This window comes from Felis catus, chromosome A2 (genome assembly GCF_018350175.1).
Source record: "Felis catus isolate Fca126 chromosome A2, F.catus_Fca126_mat1.0, whole genome shotgun sequence".
Classification (NCBI taxonomy): domain Eukaryota; kingdom Metazoa; phylum Chordata; class Mammalia; order Carnivora; family Felidae; genus Felis; species Felis catus.
In genome coordinates this window covers 127,258,593-127,282,530 of record NC_058369.1, presented here as the reverse complement: position 1 = coordinate 127,282,530, position 23,938 = coordinate 127,258,593, and the positions used below count along the sequence as shown (strand labels likewise).

The window sequence follows — 23,938 nt, the reverse complement described above, 5'->3', positions numbered from 1 at the left end:
TCTTTGAATTCCTCCTTTGAATTTTCTCTCTTCTCATCTTCTCTGGGCTACTACTTGATCAATTAATACAGTCTGGTCCTTATATCATCAATCTTGTCCTCTTGATGCTGTCTTCTTACCAGCATATAAATGTACTCACATCTCCTACATTTGAAAAAACAAATAACACCTTCTTGATCTTCCATCCAGCCCTCACTCCAAGCCGTATTTCCTCACATACTTGCCTCAGTTTCCCATCTCTTGTTTTCACGTCTCAGTAATTTATTAATCCACTGCAACCTGTCTTCTGCCCTCCTAAAAATATAACTAAAGCAGAAGAAGAGCGATAAGACTCTAAAAGGCACTAATTTATACTGTCAATACTTGAAAACCTCTTTAGCCACAAAAGCCATTGGTTTTGACGAAGTCAAGAATGGCCTCTGGTGGACATTTTAAAATCTGTCTTGTTTGCCTTCTTTGCAGCCCTTGATTCTCTCCTTCTTAAACAACATCTTCCTGTGGCTTTGCAAATAAACACAACACACACACACACACACACACACACACACACACACAAAATAGATACATGATATGCTATCTATATTAAAGGAAGAAATAAGATAATAATCACAGTTCCAGTTACAGTGATATTTTTAGAAAAAAAATTAAAAGGTAACTAAAATATATAACTAAGCTCAAGAAAAGAAACCTGCCTCTAAAATGCACTAATACGTATTTTGAATATTCAAAAACCTCTTCAGCCACAAAAGACATGATTTCTAAGAGATAAGTGGAGATTGAGAGGAATTGTTGAGTTGTTCTAATTTAAGACTGGAAAGAAGTCACATTGTTATGACTCTCTGCTCTGATGAGAAAGATAGACATCAAAAAATTTGTAAAAATAAATCTTTTATCCCTTACATTTTTATGCTTATTGGCATCCTCCTTTCCTCCCCCTCAATTTTGTCTCTTCAACCTAAAAAGCTACCCAAATCTCTCCTATCCATAAAAATTTTTTTTCACCCCCGTTCCTCTTTCAAGTTCTTACCCAATCTCTTTCCTTCCCTGTACTGCCAAATTTTCCAAGAGAGAATGCCGTCTCCACTTGCCTGCCTCCTCCACTCACTGTGGTCTGATGCTCACCCACGCCCACCCACTAAAACTGCTTTATTTAGGTCAGCAGTTACCTCCCGAGTGTCAGGTCTCTTCCCAGTGCTCATCCTGCTCCGTCTCCCTAAAGCACTGTGTGCCCTGCCTGTGCTTCCTAGAATCTGGTCTATTCCCTGACTCCTGAGGCACCACTGCCACTTCTCACTGACCCTTCAATTTGCCCATTTCTCAAGCCCTTCTCATTTCTCTCCCACCTCCTCCCCTCCACCCACAGTGTCTCATCTTCAACCATCCTTCAACTCCAGGAGATGCATGGCGTCTCACCTCATCTCTTAGACGTGGAACTCTGAGTGATCCCTGGCTTCCTATCCTCTCCTGCCAGGTCCCCACATCCTGTGGATCCAACCATGTGTAAGAAGGAGCCATCTGGCTTTTACTGTTATGCCCTGTTTCCTGACACCATCATTTCTTACATGGACTCTGTCTGTCCTTTTATTGTTTTCCCTGAATCCGGACTCAGCCCATGTGTAAGTTCTCTTCCCCCTACCAGAAACACCTTTCTAGAATACAATTCTTCTCATAATGCATCCACACTCAAAAACCTTTGCCTCCCTCTTCTCAAGCATGGTAACTGAACCTTTTCATTCTATTGCAAACCACTTTTACAAACGAAATGCCTATTGAACTCTTCAACACACCCTACTAACCTCTAATTAATCATATTGATGTCTCCCTGAGCATACCTTGTACTTCCAAGTCTCTGTCCTCACCCATGTTCCCTCGCAAGGAAGACCCTTCTCCCTTTGGTTGAAATTCTGCCCATCCTTCAACGTCCAGCTCATGGGCCCTGTGGAACCCCTCCATGGAAGCAGAATTAACTGTTTCCTCTCAGGCACACTTTCTTTTTACCTCTCTTGTAGCACTTTAACGTACTCAGCCATACATTGAGTTTGAAAACTTATTTTAGCAAATTAGCCTGCTAAAATGGGTCCCTGGCCCACCTCATGGCTGTTTTGAGACAATACTGCAGAATCTTAGACAAACCCATTGAAAACCATGGTCATAGACTTAGTTATCTACACTCTATCACTCTTATTCCTCAGAACAAGGACAAATTCTTCCTCACCCCTCTACCCCAGGGTGCCTACCAAAAAAATTATATACGTGCTCAACACATGTGACCTGGATTGAATCTTTACCCAGCCATTAATGGAGAAAAGAAAGAAGATAATAATGTCTTTCTTTTTACAAAGCTGATAGTGTTTTAAAAGGAAAAATCACATTCTAGAACAAACTTTGCAAATTATACAACAAATTCAGGCCATAAGTGAAGGGCATTGTGTGGCTAAGGTATGGCAGGAGAAGTGATTCTTCAGTGTGATGATTTCTTTTAGGACCAGGAAAAAAGAATAAGGCATTTCCAGAAGACAGAGAGAAAAAAAAAAGGGAATTGGGAATTGTGTATGTGTGTGTGTGTGTGTGTGTGTGTGTGTGTGTGTGTGTGTCTTAAAAACACTTTTAGATTTTGTTGTGGTGGCATTTACTTCCTGACAAAAGCTAACTGATGTTTCATGCTGGCATGTACTCCTGCACATAAACCAGGGGCTGAGATGCTTGAAGAAACTTTCACATCTCAGACCAAGCTGTGGCTGGGCCTGGGACAACCAGCTTCTGGTTGTTTGTGAAGTTAATTACCCCTCTCTGCCCCTCCCTTGTTTATATGGGGCAGAAGATCCTGGAGCACCTTCGATAAAAAGGAACAGAAGACTTGCCATCCACAGTGACATTAAAGGGCCCCTTGCTACCACTTTGCTGGTAGAAACCTTGACATTTCAATAGAATTTTAAGAAAGCTATTAGGACAAAGTGCATTTGGGAAATTCACCAACAATTGATGACTTCATTTACAAAGTCACGCAATACAATGTGGCTGTTTAGAATCCTAGATGTTCTGGGGAGAAAAAGAAAGTTATGTATGTAGATGTTCATTTCATTATTATTTATAACAGCAAGAAAATGGAAAATAACCCACAACTCAGCAAAGAGGATATGATAAATTCATTTATGGGCACATTTATTAATATGTTAAATTTTTCAGTCATTGAAAAAGACATATGTGAGGGGCGCCTGGGTGGCGCAGTCGGTTAAGCGTCCGACTTCAGCCAGGTCACGATCTCGCGGTCTGTGAGTTCGAGCCCCGCGTCAGGCTCTGGGCTGATGGCTCAGAGCCTGGAGCCTGTTTCTGATTCTGTGTCTCCCTCTCTCTCTGCCCCTCCCCCGTTCATGCTCTGTCTCTCTCTGTCCCAAAAATAAAAAAAATAAAAAAATAAAAATTTAAAAAAAAAAGAAAAAAAAAAAAGAAAAAAAAAAGAAAAAGACATATGTGAATGATATCTAAATATAAGAAAATATTTTTTATATTATATTAAATGTGGGGGAGCAAAACATAAAATTTTATCTTACTAAATACAAATAAAAACTAATATGCTTTTTAAAAAAATATTTGTTTATTTTTATTTTAGAAAGAGAGAGAGCATGCACAAGTTGGGGAGGGGGAAGAGGGGGATAGTGAGAGAGAGAATCTTTAGCAAGCCCCATTCTCAGCACGGAGCCCAACATAGGGCTTAATCCCACGACCCTGAGATCACAACCTGAGCTGAAATCAAAAGTCCGACGCTTAACCGGCTGAGCCACCCAGGTGGTCCCAAAACTAAGAAGTTTTAGACCTTCTTTTTAACAATGGTTTCTTCTGCGTGATGTGATTAATTATAATTTTTTTCTTTTTTATTATGTGATTTTTAACTTTATTTTGAGAGAGAGAGAGAGAGCACACAAGCAGGGGAGGGATAGAGAGAGAGGGAGAGAGAATCCCAAGAAGGCTTTGCATTGTCAGCACATAGCCTGATGGGGGGCTCAAACTCACAAACCACAAGATCATGACCTGAGCCAAAGTTAAACATCAGACTCTAGACTGCTTAATTGACTAAGCCACCCAGGTGCCCCCCTCTTTTATTATGTTTTTAACATTATACATTTTCTCTACTGAGCATGCATGTTCTTACAGTCATAGTTTTAAAAAAAATTTTAAAATACTGGGATGAAGAATGGTCACCAAGTTCCAAATCTGGTATGATTAGTAGTTCTGGTCTAGAGGGAATTCTTTGATCTCAACACCCCATGTTATAAAGTCAGGCTAAATTTTGTTTATTCTTCCTTGAAATAAAGCATGGGTTTAAGCCAGCTGTACTAGCTCAGTCAGTGTCCTGTACTTTATCCTGAAGTTGATTGGTACAAAGATCAAAAGCCCTCTGAGGCTCTATTCAAGGAAGACTCATTAACTGGAAGGGAGTAGTGAACAGATGTGACATCCTTGAAAAAATGAACCAGATAACAGACAGGGCTGGGCCCTGCACCTGGACTGCCTATAAAATGGGTTGATAGGGGGTGGGGGAAAGAGGAGGGTGGGTGATGGGCATTGAGGAGGGCACCTGTTGGGATGAGCACTGAGTGTTGTATGCAAACCAATTTGACAATAAATTTCATATTTAAAAAAAATAATAAAAAGATAAAACTGTGAAAAAAAAGAATATAAATAAGTACATACATACATACATACATACATACATACATACATACATACATACATAAAATGGGTTTCCAAAAGGGAGTTTTCAGATGTGCTTCCCAGCGCATGCTTTTCCCTCTCAGGCTAGGGATTGCAGGGCTGGGAGGAGGGAGGAATGGGAGACATAAGAGATGATTCACTGAGTTGTTTTCAAAGCTATCCTTGTCTCCTAACTTTATCCATGATGTTGGGTAGAATGACCGACAAGTGCTCAGAAGGCTTTTGTAACTTCCATAAGTATAAAGGTTTGCAATAAGCTTTTGTATTTTTGGCTAAGGCATCAGAGATCCCTAGAGATAGTATTCCTGGTGTTGTGTTAATATCTGACTCTTAGGAATTTGCAGTATTGGGGATAGCTCTCCAAAGAGATAATTATGAAATAACATGACACGTGCAATAGCAAAAGTCCAATGCAACTGTATGGAAGTAATTCAGAGGAGGGAATTCCTTACTTTGGAAGACTTTAATGTATGAATAGAAACTTACCAGGTGAGCAGAACAGAGTTCACTAGGAAACAAACAAACAAAACCATGAAATTTAAGAAGTACATGAAGAGAAAACTTAGTAAGTGGTGCTTTATTACTTTCAAGATATTAAGGCTGCATTCTTGGATTCCCGAGACTTGAAAAGAACATGAGGCAACATGTGAAAAGCACATTATTGGCACTTCCTAAACATTAATTGAATGACTGGAAGCCAATTCCGTACTTCCAAACTGAACTTTTTGGGTAAAATATATTTTTTTCGGTATATGCAAAGAACCACTGCAATGTCTAACACACAATAGATCCCCCCAAATATAAGCAGCAGCATGGCATCTAACACACAATAGACCCCCCCCCCAAATATAAGCAGCAGCACTTTTTCATGGTGGAAGCTGTGTGATCATTGGAAGTATTTTGCTCCACAATTCTCATGCCTGTCACTGTGTCAAGAGAATTGTAGGCGATGCATTTCGGAAATCATGTTTCATATTTGCCTTGGGATGACTTGGAAGAGGAGCATTTTTGCATGTAAATGGATTGGTTACTGCCTTTTGGGGGCAATTTTTATTTATATTATCAAGTTAACTCCTTCCTACACTTTGCTAGCTTAAAAATACAGGCAAGCACTGAGCAATAAAATAAAATTATATTTTTGTGTGACTTTAATTGCTGCACAAATTAGGTTTCAGGGCTCATTGTTTGTGAGAGTTGGGAATAGCCTGTCAATATCATTTGTCTAGAGGTTATGGTTCACATTTCAAAGCTTCATTTAATTGGAAGTACAATAGAGAGCAGTTTGAAGTGGTCTGGCTCTTACAAGCTGAAGGATTTGAAGAAATGAGTTGAAGAACAGACCTGTCCTTGTGGTGACAATGATGGCTTGCCAGGAGCAGGCACAGTCCGAGTGGGTTTTCTTAGGGAGGTGCTGGGTTGTTGCTGATACTCATTGAAACTCTGGGCACATAGTTGTGATGTGACTGACTGGCTCTGCCAGAGTCAACTTCCTTTTTTTTAATGATTTTAATTTTTTTTTATGTTTATTTTTTAGAGAGAGAGAAACAGAGCATGAGTAGGGGAGGGGCAGAGAGAGAGAGGGAGACACAGAATCTGAAGCAGTCTCCACGCTCTGAGCTGTCAGCACAGAGCCCAAGACGGGGCTCAAACCCACGAACAGTGAGATCATGACCTGCGCTTAAGTCGGATGCTTAACCAACTGAGCCACCCAGGTGCCCCCAGAGTCAACTTCTTTACCAATGGATAATGTAAAAATAACTGGTTTAAACAGGACTTGCCATGGAATCCCATATGGTGATCGCCTCTGGTCCTGTGGGTGTCCTCACCTTGTGGCTCCTTATCTGGGCCCATTCAGACCTGTTGGGCCCCCTTTCAAGCCCTCAAACTCATTCTGCTCTGCCTCTCTCCCCTTTCATACCTCAGAGCGTGACCCTCAGGAACTGACTCCCTATATCTCTGGAACCCCCATTTCCTACATCCTTTCCTGGATGTACTGCATCTACTCATCTTGATCTTGGTTCTCTCTTGCACAGCAAACCCTCCATTCTTCCCCCTCTTCTCTGGCTTGCCCTGTTCTGTTGCAATATAATCCCTGTTGTAACAAGAGACCAGGACCACAGATTATCCGTGAATCTGTGAGCAGAAAGAGCAGAGAAAGGAACGGCATCGAATGTTAACTATTTTATAAAACATAGATTTAATCTCTACCAACTGCTGTGAAATTGGTTCTCTTATTGAGAATATCAGAAACTATTTTTTTTTTCTCGAAAGGTAGATTACTTGTGTGTGAAATTGATATGTGTTTCAGAATTGAAAGAGGTTTACTCATGCGTTAGATCTGGAAACCAAGAAGAATGTGATAACAGCCCCGAAGCTTCCCTTTTCCTGATGGTGAAGAAGCTGTTTCTCATTTTGTGTCACCTAAAGAATACCCTGCCTTTGGCTCAGTAGCTTTTTGCCACCATATTGCCAGTGGACATGCTTGGCAAAGCTGAGTTAAGGATTTTGGCATTTTCATTTTTCCTTTTGGCATGATTTTTCATCAGCCTGCATTTCTGGAATGCCTTTCCCTGGTATATTTGGAAAATTCAAGCTGGCAAGATGATAAGCTTTCAGAATTTCACCAACTATTCCTTTGAAGGCACTCCAGAATTATAAGAGATGCATGATATTGGGCCTTGTTCTTCTGGCCTCCGTGTTGTTCTCAGGTCAGCCCACCCCATTTGCCCAGCTTTAATCACACCTCAAGGACTTCCAAACTTCAACTCTCCAACCCTGTGAATGCCAGTCATGGTCACGCATCCGAGGTCAACGTCTGGAAGAGGAAAGAATAGAAGATCTATTCACAAACATGTTTGCATTTTGTAGATCTGGTTTTATCTTGGTGTTTGTAGGTCTTGTTTATATTGTAGGCATTTTGAAGGAGAATACAAAAATGGCCAAGTCCAGGGAAATAAACCTACTCCTATTAATGTCTCATGAATATGAGTTACGAAATGGAACTCTCCCTTAGGATGCTATTGGAATCATCCCAGCTGCTTCAGCAACTCGCTTGTAGGAGCTCTGAGCCTGTGGTGTAGTAAACTGCTTGTGGTACTTCACAGACACCTGACTTTGAATCCTGAGTTGCACCCTTACTGGATGGTGACTGTAGATGCACTACTTAAAAGTTGTAGGTCCCAGTTTCCCTTTTTGGAAAATGGGCATTTTTAATGGTATTGGCCCATCATAAGTACTGCATATACATTTGCTATTATTTCTCTCATCCTCCCCCAGATGTCAGCACTGTATCACTGTATCATACAATCTTTAGCATCCAGGGACCTAAAGATAGAGTGCCATTAAGCAGACTTGGTAAGTTCTGCTTATGGTCATCTCCCAATAAGGGTGAGGGAAAGAGAAGCATCTACCTTTTTGTATGAGGATTTTTCTATGGAATATTGTTATGATTATCTCCCCATGGGGATAAAAGGATACATAAAAGGTATTCTTGGGGCGCCTGGGTGGCTCAGTTGGTTAAGCGTCCGACTTCGGCTCAGGTCACGATCTCGCGGTCCGTGAGTTCGAGCCCCGCGTCGGGCTCTGTGCTGACTGCTCAGAGCCTGGAGCCTGTTTCACATTCTGTGTTCCCTCTCTCTCTGACCCTCCCCCGTTCATGCTCTGTCTCTCTCTGTCTCAAAAATAAATAAACCTTAAAAAAAAATTTTAAAGGTATTCTGGCCATGTTTAGTTGAAGTTTTGCATATGTTTTCATTTTAAAATGCATCATGTAAAAAAAAATCAGAGATAACGATCTACTAGTTAACCCAACTAACTAAAGAAATACGTCTCTTGAATAAAATAAAACAGTTGAACTGAGCTGGTAGTAATTATACTTCTGACCTATTAGGGCAGAGTCACTACTTCTGACCTCACATCCTTGGAAGATATGATCTGGATTGGTCTGCACTGGGCCTGTTTCTGTTCGGGGTGGAAGTAAAGTCAGAGTGTGTGTGTGTGTGTGTGTGTGTGTGTGTGTGTGTGTGTGTATGCTCATGTATGTGCATATTTGCATATATGGTCAGGAGAGGGGATATGCCTTAAGAAGGCTAAGAAGTAAGGGTGCCTGCGTGGCTCAGTCAGTTGAGTATCCGACTTTGGCTCGGGTCATGATCTCGTGGTTTGCGAGTTTGAGCCCCATGTCGGGCTTTGTGCTGACAGCTCAGAGCCAGGAGCCTGCTTTGGATCCCGTGTCTCCCTCTCTCTGCCCCTCTCCTGCTCACACTCTGTCTTTCTCCATCCCTCAATAAGAAATGAATGTTAAAAATTTTTTAAATAAAAAAAGGAAGGCTAAGAGGTACTTAGAGGTAAGCCTTCAACAATATACACCCTACTTCTTCAGAAGTTTTTTGAGGCTCAATGTGATCCTCATGACCTCCTTAAGAATCAGTTGACCAAAGAAAAAATGGGATTCAGTGTAGCCATGTCATGAACTAAGGAAGTCATCACCATCACATCTATTGCCAGTGATGAACATGCATCCTGATGAAATGAAGGTGCGGATTGTGGAAATAATGTTTGGGACCAGGAGTTGGAAAATGGAAGGATTTGCTATTAGCGCCACCTCCCATAGCCCAGTACATGGAATCCCTTCAGCTCCTTTTTAAATACTCCTTGTAAATGGCGTTCATTTTAGTTAAGACTGGTAGGTAAACTAAGAGAAATTTAGCCAGCTAGTTTAGAAATCATTCTACAGCAGCCACTATATTTTCTGACCCCCAAATACAAATCACCCAGCAATTCTTTTTTGATTTGTGAATTTATTTATTTTTTTTTAATTTTTTTCAACGTTTATTTATTTTTGGGACAGAGAGAGACAGAGCATGAACGGGGGAGGGGCAGAGAGAGAGGGAGACACAGAATCGGAAACAGGCTCCAAGCTCTGAGCCATCAGCCCAGAGCCTGACGCGGGGCTTGAACTCACGGACCACGAGATCGTGACCTGGCTGAAGTCGGACGCTTAACCGACTGCGCCACCCAGGCGCCCCTGTGAATTTATTTAAAAAGCACTACAAAGTATGTGAACTATACACTAAATTTGCTAATAATAATTGTAAATGGTACTAGCAAATACCTAGCAAGCACGGAACAGAGAATACAGGCTATAATGTGGGGGTTGAAATGGAGAGATTTCTTCTGATTTTTATCCAGATGCCCAGGGATGATTTCCCCCTCCCCTATTTCCCAGGTTTTGATGCTTTGATTCCCTTCTACTATCTGTGCACAGCACATGATAGATACGAAGGTGTTTAGAAGCTTGATGACATGCCACCAACAGTACATTTTGAGCCTCTGTAGTGCAGGTCCATTATACTTCGTACCAATTCTTGGGTGCTTGTTCAGGTATAAACCAATTAACTAAATGTAGGTTTCTCTTTCTTGAGGTTCATCGGCAGCTCTGAGGCTTGTGTAGACTCTTTCATTGCCCAGTCTAGAAAGGAAAGAATACACAGCAGTGGCCAAATTAACTGATAGTCTGTGATCTCAGCAACACAACTACTGGACAAGGTTCTAGGGAAAAATTCTTTGCAAGTTTCTCCAAAGACCATGTGGCTGTTTGGTATAAAGTGACCCCTTATGGAAATGTAGATGAGGCTGCTTATCTTTCAGAACTAAAACCGTGACTAGCTTGGTGAACCAGAGATCCTGCGTACTTGCTTTTGAATAGAAGAGGAGGGTTGGAACAGACTCAAAGAAATATCCTGTCCACCTTGCAGTTTGTCTTCAAAGTGAATTTTCTGGGGAAAAAAATTACCCAAAGAAAACCTACAACCTTCCTTAGTGTCCACAATACTACATGACCTACCTGTCTTGTTGCTAGCATCTCTACCTCACTGGTGAATCTGGTCTTTAAGAACTTCCATGTTCTGGGGCGTCTGAGTGGCTCTGTCAGTGAAGTGTCTGACTTTGGCTCATGAATATCATGGTTCGTGGGTTTGAGCCCCGCATCAGACTCTCTGTCAGACTCTGACAGCTCAGAGCCTGGAGCCTGCTTCAGATTCTATGTCTCCCTCTCTCTGCCCCTCCCCAGCTCATGTTCTGTTTTCTCTCAAAAATAAATAATAAAAATTTAAAAAATGATAACTCCCATGTTCTTTCTTCATATACGTACTCCTAGAAGCTATTGAGCTATGTATGCTCAGTACCCACTGTGCTATGGTACCCACACTCAACTCGAGAGTTTGCAGTCAATCAAAGGGAGGTAAACTTGGCTTAATAGAGCTGCATCCTTTGGGATGGCTTACAGTAGTGGAACACCCTGCCCCCATTCTCAAAAAATTAAAAAAAAAACTTTCTCCATTTTATACATTGAAGATTAATTAATTTCCTTTATGCAAACGTCTCTTAGGAGTGATTCTCAAGCTGTGGCGTGAATGAGAATCCCCTGGAGAACTTGGAGAAATGTTCCTAGACTCCATTCCCTGAGATTCTGGTTTAGGAGGGTTGCGGACAGATCCCAGTAATCTTTATTTTGAGGAGAATCCCAAATGGTTCTGACACAGGTAGTCCCTGTAGATCACACTACAGCTGGAGCTAGAATCCCTTGGTTCAGAATCCCAGCTCTGCCACATTTTATCTTGGTAAACTAGGTCAAGTTATTTAACCTCCTATGCCTCAGTTTCCACCTTCTGTATAATAGGGATAATAATAATACCTCACAGAGTTTTTGTGAGGATTAAATCAGTTAATTCATATAAAGTGCTTAGTATGCTATCTGGACTCTTAATTGCTCAATGAATGTCAGGTAGATCAGGCCAACAAATTATGGATGCCTTGAAATAGATTATTTTATAAATTGAGTTGTATAGGTATTTTGGGGGGCAAGGAATCATTTTAATGGAGTCGTACAATGGTTTGTCATTGCTAATAGGATAAGAAACAATCTCCTTAATGTGATTGTCTAGGACCCTACAGGTCTGGCCTTTGCTTGCCGTCCAGGCTCATCTCACTCCATCCTTTCAGTCATTCTCACTGCAGTCAGCTGCATTTGGCTTCTTTCAGGTTTTCAAAGAGGACACACTCCCTCCTAGGCAGTGTGCATCTAGACAGGCCCTTCACATGTGCCATTCCTTATGTCTGAGACACTATTCCCCTCACTTTTAATTCAACTTTTACTCTTCCTTTAGATCTTAGCTCAAGTATCTCTTCCTCTGAGATACTTTTCCTAACCTCACTAGGTTAAATCTTTTCCTTTGTGCTCTCCTTCATATCCCATATAAAAGTATACTTTCATATTTTTTTTTGCCTCCTCTAGTAAAGTTATTTTGCCATAGGGCAAAAACCATGCCAGTTAGTTTTGTCACTAGCACAGTGCTTGGCACATAAACACTCACTGTGTACGGTGGAATAATTGATTACATTTGCTTGAGGGAAGACCAGGTTGGAATGACATGTTTCTGTATTTAAAAGTGGTGATTTGAACAGTCTCAGGAGGGTGACAGTGCAAGGGGTAGGTGTCCTCATGGTAGAGGAGAGTAGGCAGAACAGGTTAGGGACGTTCCAGAAAGGTAGTCAAAAAACCCCAAGATATCCACTGCCCTGGAGGGTGGAGATCGTCTGGACAATGCTGAGAAAGATGGCCAGAGTTGGATTTGGGTGCCAGAGAGTCAGTACATGGATGAGAATTCCTTCCCAAGATCACAAGGGCAAAAAGACAAAATGGAAAACCGGGATTCGGATTCTTGAAGGATTCTCTAACTTATGCCAGAATCATAGCCTTCTTTGACACTTGACATCTTCAGTCAGTCTTTGTACAGAGTTGAAGGCTTCCACAGACACACAGATGAAATTATCACCCTCTCAGTCCCCTCTTGGGTCTGACCTGGCCATGCAGCCATTTATTGCTCAGTGGTGGCCCCTGCTGTTAATGAGAAAGATAGCACATCCAGAGTCCGACATTAACTCTGGTCATGTAACTAGCAGAATTTGGAGAAAACAGGAGAGGAGTCAGGGGGGATGTAAATGGACTGAGGAAATCCCCAAGGAGACCCCCACTGTTCAGGGTGCCTTGTGAGTTGCTAGGGCAAGAGAAGAAGCTAAGCCTTAAGATTTTGTGCTTAAAAATCTTCTATAAGCTTCTCAGGTTAATTGCTTCTGAGTTTAATTCACAGTGCCCCCTGAGAAATGCCATTGCAAACTTTTATTTGGAGCCTTTCAGGGCCATTAGATGACAAATATTTTTAAAGAGCCCCACTAACTCTTTAGGTTAACTTCTAGTAAATTTTAGTTAGGGGTGGAGACACAGTATTTATGCTCGTTTACATCCCGAATAGGAATCAGAGTATAGATCCTTCCGTAAGAATCCTGCTGGGATGCACTCCTGTGTACACACATTTCTGGGCATGTGAGCACCTCTGGCATGTGTGTGCTATGTGTACAAAGTAAGGCAGTTACATGACATTTCTGGACAAAAACTGAATGTGAAGACAAGAAGAGAGAAAGCAAACTAACAATCAAATAAAAGTAGGGAGAGGGGGAGAGATGAGATTGCAGTTGATTATGGGTCTGGCAGCAGATGTTCTACACGAATCCAACTCGCTGCAGCCAGTCTGTTTCCATGGCAACAGAATCAGTAATTATTGAGCCCAGGCGCTCCCCCCTCCTTTCTTGCAACAAGGTGGAGGCTGATGAATATGAACTATCTCTAGCCTATCACCAGCTCTTTCTTTTTCTTCTTCTTCCTCTTTTTCTTCCTTTTTTTTTAAAGTTGTTTATGGGAAAAGTGGAGGTATTGAGGAATACCGAGAAGAGGAGCTATGTAATACATATTGATGAAAGAGCATAGGGCACTAAAATTGAAATGAAGCTATTATTTTTTCTCTTGTGATACTATAAGAGAAAAGCTCTTCCTAGAAAAGCCGATGATCTCTGAAGATGCTAAATAAATGAGCAGGAGTTTCCCTGAAATGGAGGCTCCCTTTGATTGGCTGATCTTTCTGCGATTCCTGCCAATCGGAGCACCCCTGGGCTCCAGCTCCATAAACATAAGCAAAGCTACATGCTTATTCTTCTGGACTCGAAGTGTGTAGCATTCAAAGGTGTGCGGCAGGTCTCCATTCACATGGCTCAACTGGAAACCTATTTCATGAACAAGCTTACTCGGGAACCATCTGGTATTCCAGCACATTGTTCTTCTAGGGGACGACTCTAAGTCATTTGGTGGCGGCTTAGCAGCAGTATTGTAGTTGGGAAAGATGGACTTACGGGAGCTTGGTGAGTAAACCTCAGTCTTACACATCTGTCTGCTGGTATTAGCAGCCTGAGCTAAAATGCAGCTTTGTCCTATTGTCTGCCGAGAAAACTCTGAATTGGAACAAGCACATGGAAGAACAGGCGTTCTGGGGTTCCCGTGATGTGTGAGCTTCTGTATTCCAAAGCCTGCATGCATTGCTTGGGTATGATTGGATTTGTAGTTGACTGTGTATTATACTGGAACATTGGTCTGTCTAGTAAGGATAAGGATTAGTGTGAGGAGTGGAGTTTTGCTTTATCTCCCTAGGTATAGATCCAGTTCAAAAGAAGGTGTTTTTAAAACTAAATTAAGCGGAGTCAACCCTGTGCATTGCTGGGAAGAGAGAGAAAGGTGCAGGCACGGAACTGAGCGGTGAGCTGCTTGACCGTGTTACTGGTGTTTGCATTGTGAAGAGAGATGTTATTACAATGGTCTGTCAAACACTTCTTAAGACCCCCAACCACAAAAGGAAGCATCTCTTCTGCACGCACTGCTGATCTCAGCTTGGAAGTGTGCAACTGAGCTAGGTCATGCCCCTCACTTCTTTCATGAAACCAGTCTTTAAATCAGAATATGTTCTCTAGCTTTTTGAAAATTAATTTCAAAGATGAGTTGAAGTGCAGACAGAGAGATTTTAGCTGTCAAAAACCATGCTTCAAAATGACTCTGTTTTGAATCCCTTTAAACCCCCGAAAACCAGAGAGGGTTTGCAAAGTTATATTCAAGGATTGGCTCTTTGCCAGGGAAGGGATGCTCTGAGCTATTGCTTTGCTCCCTGGGGTTTAATTTTCTGACACTGGTGATGAAATTCTCGATTTCTTTGGGTAGAAGCAGGAAAAATAAGAAAGCAGTGCTGTAAACAGGCAATGGAGAGGCAGTATGGGGAGGGGGAAACTCTTTGCTTTTAGAGAGCCTTCTAGCTGCAAACTTAAAAAATATATGTAGCAAGACAGAACTCAAGCACAGTGTAGGATTCCAGAGGAACTATAATCTTTCTGAACATGGAGAGGAGAAGCATCGCTTTTGGCGTGGGTGCAGAGAGCGGGGGCTGAACTTGGGGTTTCCATCTCTGCCTGAGAACCTCTCCTCAGCGTCTCTGCTGGTTTTGAGGCTTCATCATTGTTACTTTGTTTTAAATGTAATTTCCTATCTTATGTGCCAGGAAAACAGGCATACCGCATGTCTTCTATTTACAGTTCACTTGGGTTCAAACAACAGAGAGGAAAAGAGGATAAATCATTATCATCTGGCTCAAAAATATATGCACATGAAATAGTTGAACATGGGAAATCTTATTGGCTTGTCCTTTATAACAGTGTCCTTTTGACCGAAGAGAGTGTTACAGGTCTTCATGTGGCTGTAGAATGGAATTGGCTGTGTCCTAAATGCAATCTGTGATGAGCGAGTAAAGAAACAAAAGAGCTAGGAAGGTTTTGCCTCCAGAAGACCCAAAAGCAGGGCAAGGGTAGTTGGAAGAGACTTGCTCTTGTGACCTGATACCACAGGAGGAGATGGCCAAGTTTTCTCTCTGTGAGTAACAGTCACAGCTAGGAGAAACCTGGTAACTTAATGAGGTCAAAGACCTGTTTGCTAGCTGAAGGCCCCTCTGGAATGTAGGCTGTCCTTTGATCCCAAGAGGCTCGAGATGGTGTACCAAATTGAGAATTCCACCTGATCGGAGGCAAGTGTGTGCACGTAAAGTCTCCCTATTACATGTCGTTCCTTGGCACACCTGGATGCATGTATAATTTTGAGCAAGTGTGGTTGCTAGTGGATGTGCATTAAGTGATGTCATTTCATTAGAATGGCCCTCCATCCTCTTTTGGTCTCTTTTCTCCCAAAGTAGCGTCACTTACATGAGTGAGGTACTGGCACCTGTTGGCAAGAGTGAGAGAAGAAACAGCCTTTTATGGAAGCAGTAAAAATGTTTTTTTTTTTAAACTAAGAGTAGTTATTAACCTATTTTTGGATCGTGGAAGTCCAAGAATTTGAAAGCTATGAAACTCTCCTCTTGCCCTAAGAAAATATATTAATGCATAATCCCATAATACTCTGATGACAGCCCATTTCAGGGTCATGTAGGATCTTTGTCCTGGGTGAATAGCCAAGAATTTATTATGCCCTCAAGTTTATTATCTCCTTTTTGAGAAGGGGCCACTAAATCCTGCCATAGCCCTGTGCCAATCAACTGCTGACTTAGGCAGTGGCTTCAGTAACTGGTGAGGTCCTGTGCATTCTAAGTTAGAATGGTTAAGGTTTAAATTAAGAAGTCTTGGAAATAATTCTAGATCTAGATTTTCTCACTTCTTAGCTTGCAGTGTTGGTGTAACTAGGATCACTGGGCTTGAAATGAACATGCCCTTTCAAATACCAGAATTAACTGCAGTCTTGTACCTGTTCTGTTCACTCCTGAAGAAGAAAGCTTCTCCGTACTGCCTCTTCATGGCATTTGTAAGATGTAGGACATATTATAAACATAAATGTAAGGATAAGTAAAAATGAATTCCCTCAGATTTTCAAGTGACCGTCAGACTTGCCTCATACGTCAAAGTAAACATAAACATGTTAAATCCCATCCCTGAAATCCAGCACTGAGAGTTGGAAGGGTAGAATCCTTCATTTCTCCTCTCAAGTGGAATAAAATCAATCACAGCAGGGAAAGCTAACCTGCCTTGAGCATTTACTGTGTGCCAGACACTGTTCAATACAATTTATGTAGACGTAACAACTCGCTGAATCTTTACAACCGCCCCAAAATGATGCCTTTTATACCTATTTTCTAGATGAAGAAATGGACTCTCCAAAATATTGAGGAACTTGACCATGTTTACAAAGCTAGGAACTGGCAAGGGGTTTGTGTTTTCACACATGTTGATTTACTTGTTTGCTGCATCCATGGATGGAAGGAGTGTGAATGGACAGGGGAAGGAGGTCTCCTCAGCTGTCTGTGTAGTGGAACCAGGCCACACGGAATTGAATTCAACAATCATTGTGTTAATTAAAGTCGAATTAGAAAGGCATTTTATGGTGGTTGGGTGAATTATATATAGTACCATTTAGGAAAAGATGTTTGAGTAAAACCTTGTCACCAAAATGTCCCATTTGTTTATCCCCTTGTGTTATTGTATGATGTGCTACCTTATTCTGAGGAGCGTTTATTTGACTAATGAGAACTAGGCCAGTTTCTACATGAGACCAGCTCCTCCTGGGCCATCTGCAAGAGGTGAAAGGTCATCAGTTCTATGGCTGCCCTTTGCTCACATTTGCCAGGAATGATTTGCAATTGCCATAGCAACAGTGAGGGTCATGAAGGGTCAAGAACAACAGTGCAGCTGGTTTGGGGGGTGCGTCACCCACAGTGGATGTGGGAATCACCAGGGCTACCATGTTTTCTGAAGACCTTGTGAATAGGCCAAGCTCAGAAAGAGATTTTAGGTAGGTCCAGAGGATATACATTGATGGAACAACTGGACACTTAGAAGTTTAGGCCTGAAAATCTTTGAATGTGACATAGTTTTCAAACCAAGTCGCTCAGAGTTGGGGACATTGACAGGACTGGGGCAGTGTGGAACCAGGGTGGGAGGTGAGTGAGTCCTCCACTCCCACTTCAGAGCATCTCCATTTCTATCTGTTTTTTTTTAAAATGTTTATTTTTGAGAGAGAGAGAGAGAGAGAGAGAGACAGAACGTGAGTGGGGAAGGGGTAGAGAGAAAGAGAGAGACACAGTATCCAAAGCAGGCTCCAGGCTCTCCAGCACAAAGCCCTATGTGGGGCTCAAACTCACAGACTGTGAGATCATGACCTGAGCTGAAGTCGGCTACTTAACCAACTGAGCCACCCAGGCGCCCTCCCAAATTTTTTATTATTATTATTACGTTTGTTTATTTTGAGAGAAAGAGAGAGAGAGTGGGGGAGGGACAGAGAGGGAGGGAGACACAGAATCCGAAGCAAGGCTCTAGGCTCTGAACTGTCAGCACAGAGCCCATCACAGGGCTCGAACCCATGAGTGTGAGATGATGACCTGAGTTGAAGTCAGACACTCAACCGACTGAGCCACCCAGGTGCCCCTCCATTTCTATCTGTTTTACCAACCAGCCTTTCCATGGGAGACTTACTAATGAAAATGAAGTGGAAGGAGTTAGGCCACGAGAAGGAAGAAGAAAAACTATTGATGTCCTAAAATATCCAGTTTGACCTATACAGAAATAGCAGACCAGAGCATATAAGCAAGATCACATTGCTAGATGGAAAAGGAATCTGTAGGGGTCTTAGTAGCAGGTTTTAAAAATGGATTATTTGCTATGCATGCCTGATATTATGCACTTTCTACTATTAACACTAGGTATGTGAATGTGTAAAAGACAATTTCAATAGCTATTCAAAAAAATAATGCCCTACAGGGATAATATGGCAGATTTCTTTCTAGATCAGCACTGTCTAGTGGAAATATAATGCAAGTTATGTATGTAATTTCCATTTTTTTAGTAATCACATTTAAAAAGTAAAAAAAAAAGTGGGTCTACAAATTTTAATAATATATGTATTTAACCCAGTATGCCCAAAATATTTGAACATGCAACTACAAAATTATTAACAAAATATTTATATTCAGTTTTTTTATGTTAAGTCTTTGAAATCCAACATATAATTTATACGTACAGCACAACTCAATTTGGATACTGAATTTTCACAGGAAATCTGTTTTTAGATTTCACAAAATGTATAGTTAAAAAAGTAGAGTCACATACCAAACTTGTTTAGAACATACATGAAAGTTTTTCAATAGCTGAAGCTAGCTAAAATTGAATAAACTTTGTAACTCAATTGTGCAGTCCTACTAGCCACGTATTTCAAGGTTTCTGTAGCCATGTGTGGTTAGTGATTATTCTCCTAGACAGTATAGTGCTGGATTCTCAAAGAACCCTCCTGATACAACAGGCCGGTGACTTCTCTCACTACCTCATCCTGCCATGGCACTGTCATCTCTCTTACCTCCATGAAGTACCCGCAAGCACTTGTTGCTCAGGCAACAGAGAGAGGCACAGAACATTAGCATTCCCAAACTTGTTTACTTTTGCCCTTAACCATTGTACATAGAAAACTCAACATGTAGCTAAATCTTGGTTTTTCCATTACTCTGTTAGGCAAGAGGGAATTAAAAGGTGTGCCATTTCCTATTGCGGAAAGTCAGCATCCACCTTCTGTGGCATTTTTCTGTCCCCAGATATTATGGCCTTGCCATTCACTGTACTTTGGGCCCCCACCTTCAACTCAGTATGTTCAGAAGACACGGGTTTAGTTTTAATAATAAGCTATGCAAACCTTGATTGAGAAGATAACTCTGCTGGAAACATTATTCTTTATGAAGACAAGTGTAAATTGAGGGTAAGGGATGATTTAATTGCTGTCATCTTATTCAATTCTCCAAATTTTGTTTAGTTGGAAAATATTGACTAAGTAGTTCTTACAGTTAATTTGGTCTTAAAACCCTTACCTTCAACATCATATGCTATTCTATTTATCCACTCCCCAAGGTTGTTGTTTTCTTTTCTTTTAATGTAAAACCAATTATGAGAATGTAATCAACCTTTTAAGTAAACTAGATCAAAATCATGCTGCAAAGCCTTCTTAGAGGCATCTGGTCCCAGCCTCCTAGAGATGTCCTGACATTGATAATTTCAGCCAAATCTGCAAGTAGAAGTGATAAAGCTCCCTCTAGGCTTGGTCTTCTTGTTGAGGTTTTGTTTTTTTGTTTTGTTTTGTTTTTAATGTTTATTTATGTTTGAGGGACAGAGACAGAGGACGGGCTAGGGAGGGGCAGAAAGAGGGAAACAGAGGATCCTAAGCGGGCTCTGCGCTAACAGCAGAGAGCCCGATGTGGGGCTTGAACTCACAACCTGCAAGATCATAACCTGAGCCAAAATCGGATGCTTAACCAACTGAGCCACCCAGATGCCCCTAAGCTTGGTCCTCTTAAACATTCAGTTAATAAAGAGGTCTTTTAGAAATCTCACAAAACATTGAGAAAGGTGGGGAAAATCCATGTAGTTCAATATGATCTCTAATGTCAGTGATGCCTTCTGGTCCAACTATACTTGTTTCCTGCATGTTGGACAGAATTCCCAAGGAGGATGCCTTGTGCACATATGTACTCAACAAATATGTGTTGGATTAAATTGTGTGGCCCCTTTACAACTTATTTCTCTTCATGGCAGGACTTTATCATCTTTGCTGAGGCAACACTGACAGACCAAGTAGATAAAACCACAGGCAGGGTTGAATCCAAGAGCGAGATGACTTGTTTTGTGAATCTGCTGATGTTTGGCCAAGCAAAAGACTGTCATGAGTGGAAAGAAGTGCTGTGGGATTTCAGTGAGCACAGAGACGCTGGGAAATAGCTTTATATTGCATTGGAGAAATCAGCATTACAGTAATTGTCTTTGCATTACCACAGGATTTTGAAGTCCACTAATTTGCTAGCTAATTTAAATCTATGATATTCTAGAAATTCAGGACTAGAAAAGTACTTGTATAGATGACAGAGCAGTAATCTAGAATCTAAGACCTTGAATTATTGTGTATAGTTTAGCAACTAAATTTTATAAGTAATTTAACCTTTATGCTCCACAGCACCTACACATGGGTAAAGACAAGTTTAGACCTGGTGATTTCCAAGATCAAGCTTCCAAACAATCTATTCTCTAGGGCCCATATTTCATTGATCATATCAGTCTTTCCCACTGTACCCAGATGGAGCCTCAGAATCCTTCTTAACACAGCACTAAGTCAGCCACTACCAAGCAGTCAGAATTGGCTTACAGCTGAAACTGATTTTTCATCCCTCTCCTATGTCCTTTTCTCAGCTCTGCATTGTGCAAGACTTTGAAAAGGAACATACAGGGAATTATCAGTATGCAGGGTTTCGGGGATAATGGAACGACAGTTCTTTACTCATCTTCTTGCTCAGCTGTTCCATGGAGGTGTTGCCATCTGACAAGGAGGGCTGCAGCCTGGCACTTTGGGAGCTCACTTTTCCTTTCCTTTGAGCTATAAGTGATGAGAGACCTGTCAAGGAGAGCAGTTCACTGGCATCATTCCCAGACCTGGAAGCATAATGAAATAAAGTTTCATTCTGACTTGGTTGGAATTTTTATAGCTGAACATTTGAGATAGCATCTGGGGCAGTTCTAACATCCACTTGCCTGGTTGGAATGAAGCACCCATCAGCTAATGGACTCAGGCCTTCATACTGGCAGCCCATACTGATAGACTTGCCCTTTGGGCAAATCGTTTCTAAGTAGAGCCAGCCAGGCCACAGGTCCCAGCAGCTGAGATGGAGCTCACTTAATGTCTAATGGACCAACAATGTACAATATGCATTACAGAAGCTTTATCATATACAAAGAGTGATATCAAAGCAAGAACTGGTCTGAAAGCCACCAACACTGCTACTGCACATAGATCTAGACTACTTAATGTTAAGGGTTTAATCCAAGGCTTGGGCTCTGGGGGTGTTATGTTGGTACAGTCCATTGGCACTCTTTCTAGTGCTCACACCCTTCCAGCTTTAGAGAACAGTTGGGGTCAATGGGAAAAAGTCCTCATTCTGGATTCCATAAGCCAGGCTCAAACATCTCTGCAGAGTAGACCCAAGAAGCTTTGTAAAAACCACCTTATGGGAGATCCTTCTCTCTTCCCTTAAAATTTCTTAAGGACTAGGTAGATGACTACTTAACCTCTCTGAAGCTTAGTTTCCTCATCTGTAAAAATGGAAGGGGCTTTTTTTAACAAGGCTGTGGATGAATGAAAATTAAACTATGGTGTCTGCATAAGTGATTAGTGCACCATAATGCACTATGCAAGGAGAAAATAGTATGATTATGTTCCTTGGGTAGAAGCCATTTACTTTTTGTATCTTGCAGAATGTCTAGCTCAGCTCTTTGGCTGTGGAAGAATCTCTAATTGGGCAACCAGAGTGCTAGGAGGGCACATGCTGTCTGCTCTCAGATTACTCTCCTGGATCCTCAGAGACTACCCCAGCCCTGCTGGCATTGGAGGCCACCCAGAGAGTACAGACCACTGCCCTTAGAACAAAGCCTGAGCTTAGTCACTAATAAGATTTAGATCTTGCCATATTACCTTTCCAATCTTTATAATCCTTTTTTGTCATGTACAAAATATAGATAATATCTACCCCATCATATACATAAAAATGTTTAGAGAACAAAAAAATTAACGTATCCCATATGCTCTGTGGATTGTGCATAAGGTAATACATAAGGTATTACTATTATTATTTCAAATCTAATATCTCTTAACAATTCAACCTTGTTTATAGAGGAAGAATCATTGGAAACATGTTTCTGGAGCCAGAGTCCCAGAAGCTCCAGGATAGTGATGTATGTTTTCCTGATTTTGGAAGCCAGTCAAGTTCAAACGATATTGTGCTTCTTGACAGGTCCCTTGTGGCATTCAGGAAGGCTGTGACCTGTCATAGATAAATGGTGGCTTTTACATTTGTTAAGTCAAGATGTTCTTGGTTTCTGCATATGGCCCACAAATCTTTCTGGATTTCCGGGTTTTAGCCATCCTGCCCCAACTCTTTCTTCTTCATAATAATAAAGACATAATAAAGACATAATAAAGCATTGGAAAACATGCTTGGTTTTGGTTCATCCATATGGAGGTTCCTAGCCACTTCTTGGTAGCTTTATTCTCTGCCTCCTCCCCCGTAGCCACGCACTTTACACCCTTGGATTATGTATTCTGTCAAAAAGAAGAAAGGGTGATGTCTTCCTTTGTTGCATCTGGTTATCTATTTACTATAAACCAATAACTTCCCAGATCTTAAAGAAACTGGAGTCCAGGGATGGCAAATAGGTTCCATCTGGTGACAACTTAGGTACTTGAGTGGTGGCAGCGTGGGGCCCTCATCTGGGGCCAGGGGGCCCTTGGGTGGGGAGGGAAGGGTGACAGGGTACAGTTACCTTATTACAAGTGAAGAGAGTAAGGCTTAGAGAAATTAGTCGACTTGTTAATATGTCTGTTAACAAGGGACAACATTTATATTTCCTTGCTCTCTCGATTTAGTCAACAACCACTATTTGTCCAATGCCTGTGTATCAGTTCTAGGCCTTGATATTATCTATGAACATAAATAATCTATAAACATTAATGGATTAACCTGCATGGAAGCTTATTTTTCATGCACTCATTAGCCTCAAAGTTGCCTAGAATATTGAGGCTATGATAATAAAATTCCCAACAAACTAGTTATTTATACAAGTTGACCTTTGAACAGTGCAGGTTTGAATCCACTTATAAGTGGATTTTTTTATAATACAGTACTATAAATGTATTTTCTCTTCCTTGTGATTTCCTTAATAACATTTTCTTAGCTCCAGCTTATTTATTGTAAGAATACAGAATATAACACATATAATGTATGAAATATGTGTTAATTGACTATGTTATCAGTAAGGCTATTAGTAGTTAAGTTTTGTGGGGAGTCAAAATTATATGCAGGTTTTCAACCATGTTGACGCCTCTAACCCCCACATTGTCCAAGGGTCAACTGTATTCACTCATTTGTACGTTCACTTATGCGTTCATTTTCCTGCCCATTTACGTAAAGAATAAATCCCCACTTTTCAAAACTTGGACTTTTGTAAGACTTCTTTGAAAACAACTTGAAAGTAACTGATAAAAAACAAATTGGCCAGTAACTGTCCTTGATTTTTGCCTTTGTTCCCCTTGATCTGCTACTTTATATGGCCTTGCTGGCACAGAGGTGAAAATGAACAATGAAGAAAAATTGAACCCTAAAAGCAAACTCAAGAGCCGTACACTATCCTACTTTTGCAAAGCAACCTAGAAGATGAAACGTAGGTGAACTGAAAATTTTCCATTTAACCAAAGGTTTCTGAACTGTTAGAATTGTCAAGGGAGAGAGAA

General features: G+C 41.2%; 1 protein-coding gene and 1 long non-coding RNA gene across 20 annotated transcripts in view; both read left to right on the top strand.

Moving 5' to 3' along the window:
- ELMO1 (engulfment and cell motility 1) overlaps positions 1 to 23,938 on the top strand; it is a 732,114-nt gene that overhangs the window by 581,517 nt on the left and 126,659 nt on the right. The window contains exon 1 of one of the 19 annotated variants that reach the window (XM_019825710.3): positions 10,826 to 13,965. The exons of the other annotated variants lie outside the window; for them this stretch is intronic. The gene's annotated coding sequence lies outside the window, so the exon portion shown is untranslated. Of the gene's footprint in view, positions 1 to 10,825; positions 13,966 to 23,938 lie in introns of those variants that run through there. 19 annotated transcript variants of the gene reach the window in all.
- Positions 4,615 to 8,571, top strand: LOC123384156. The gene is made up of 2 exons (XR_006594868.1): positions 4,615 to 8,197; positions 8,425 to 8,571. It is a non-coding gene; the product is annotated as an uncharacterized LOC123384156 (long non-coding RNA).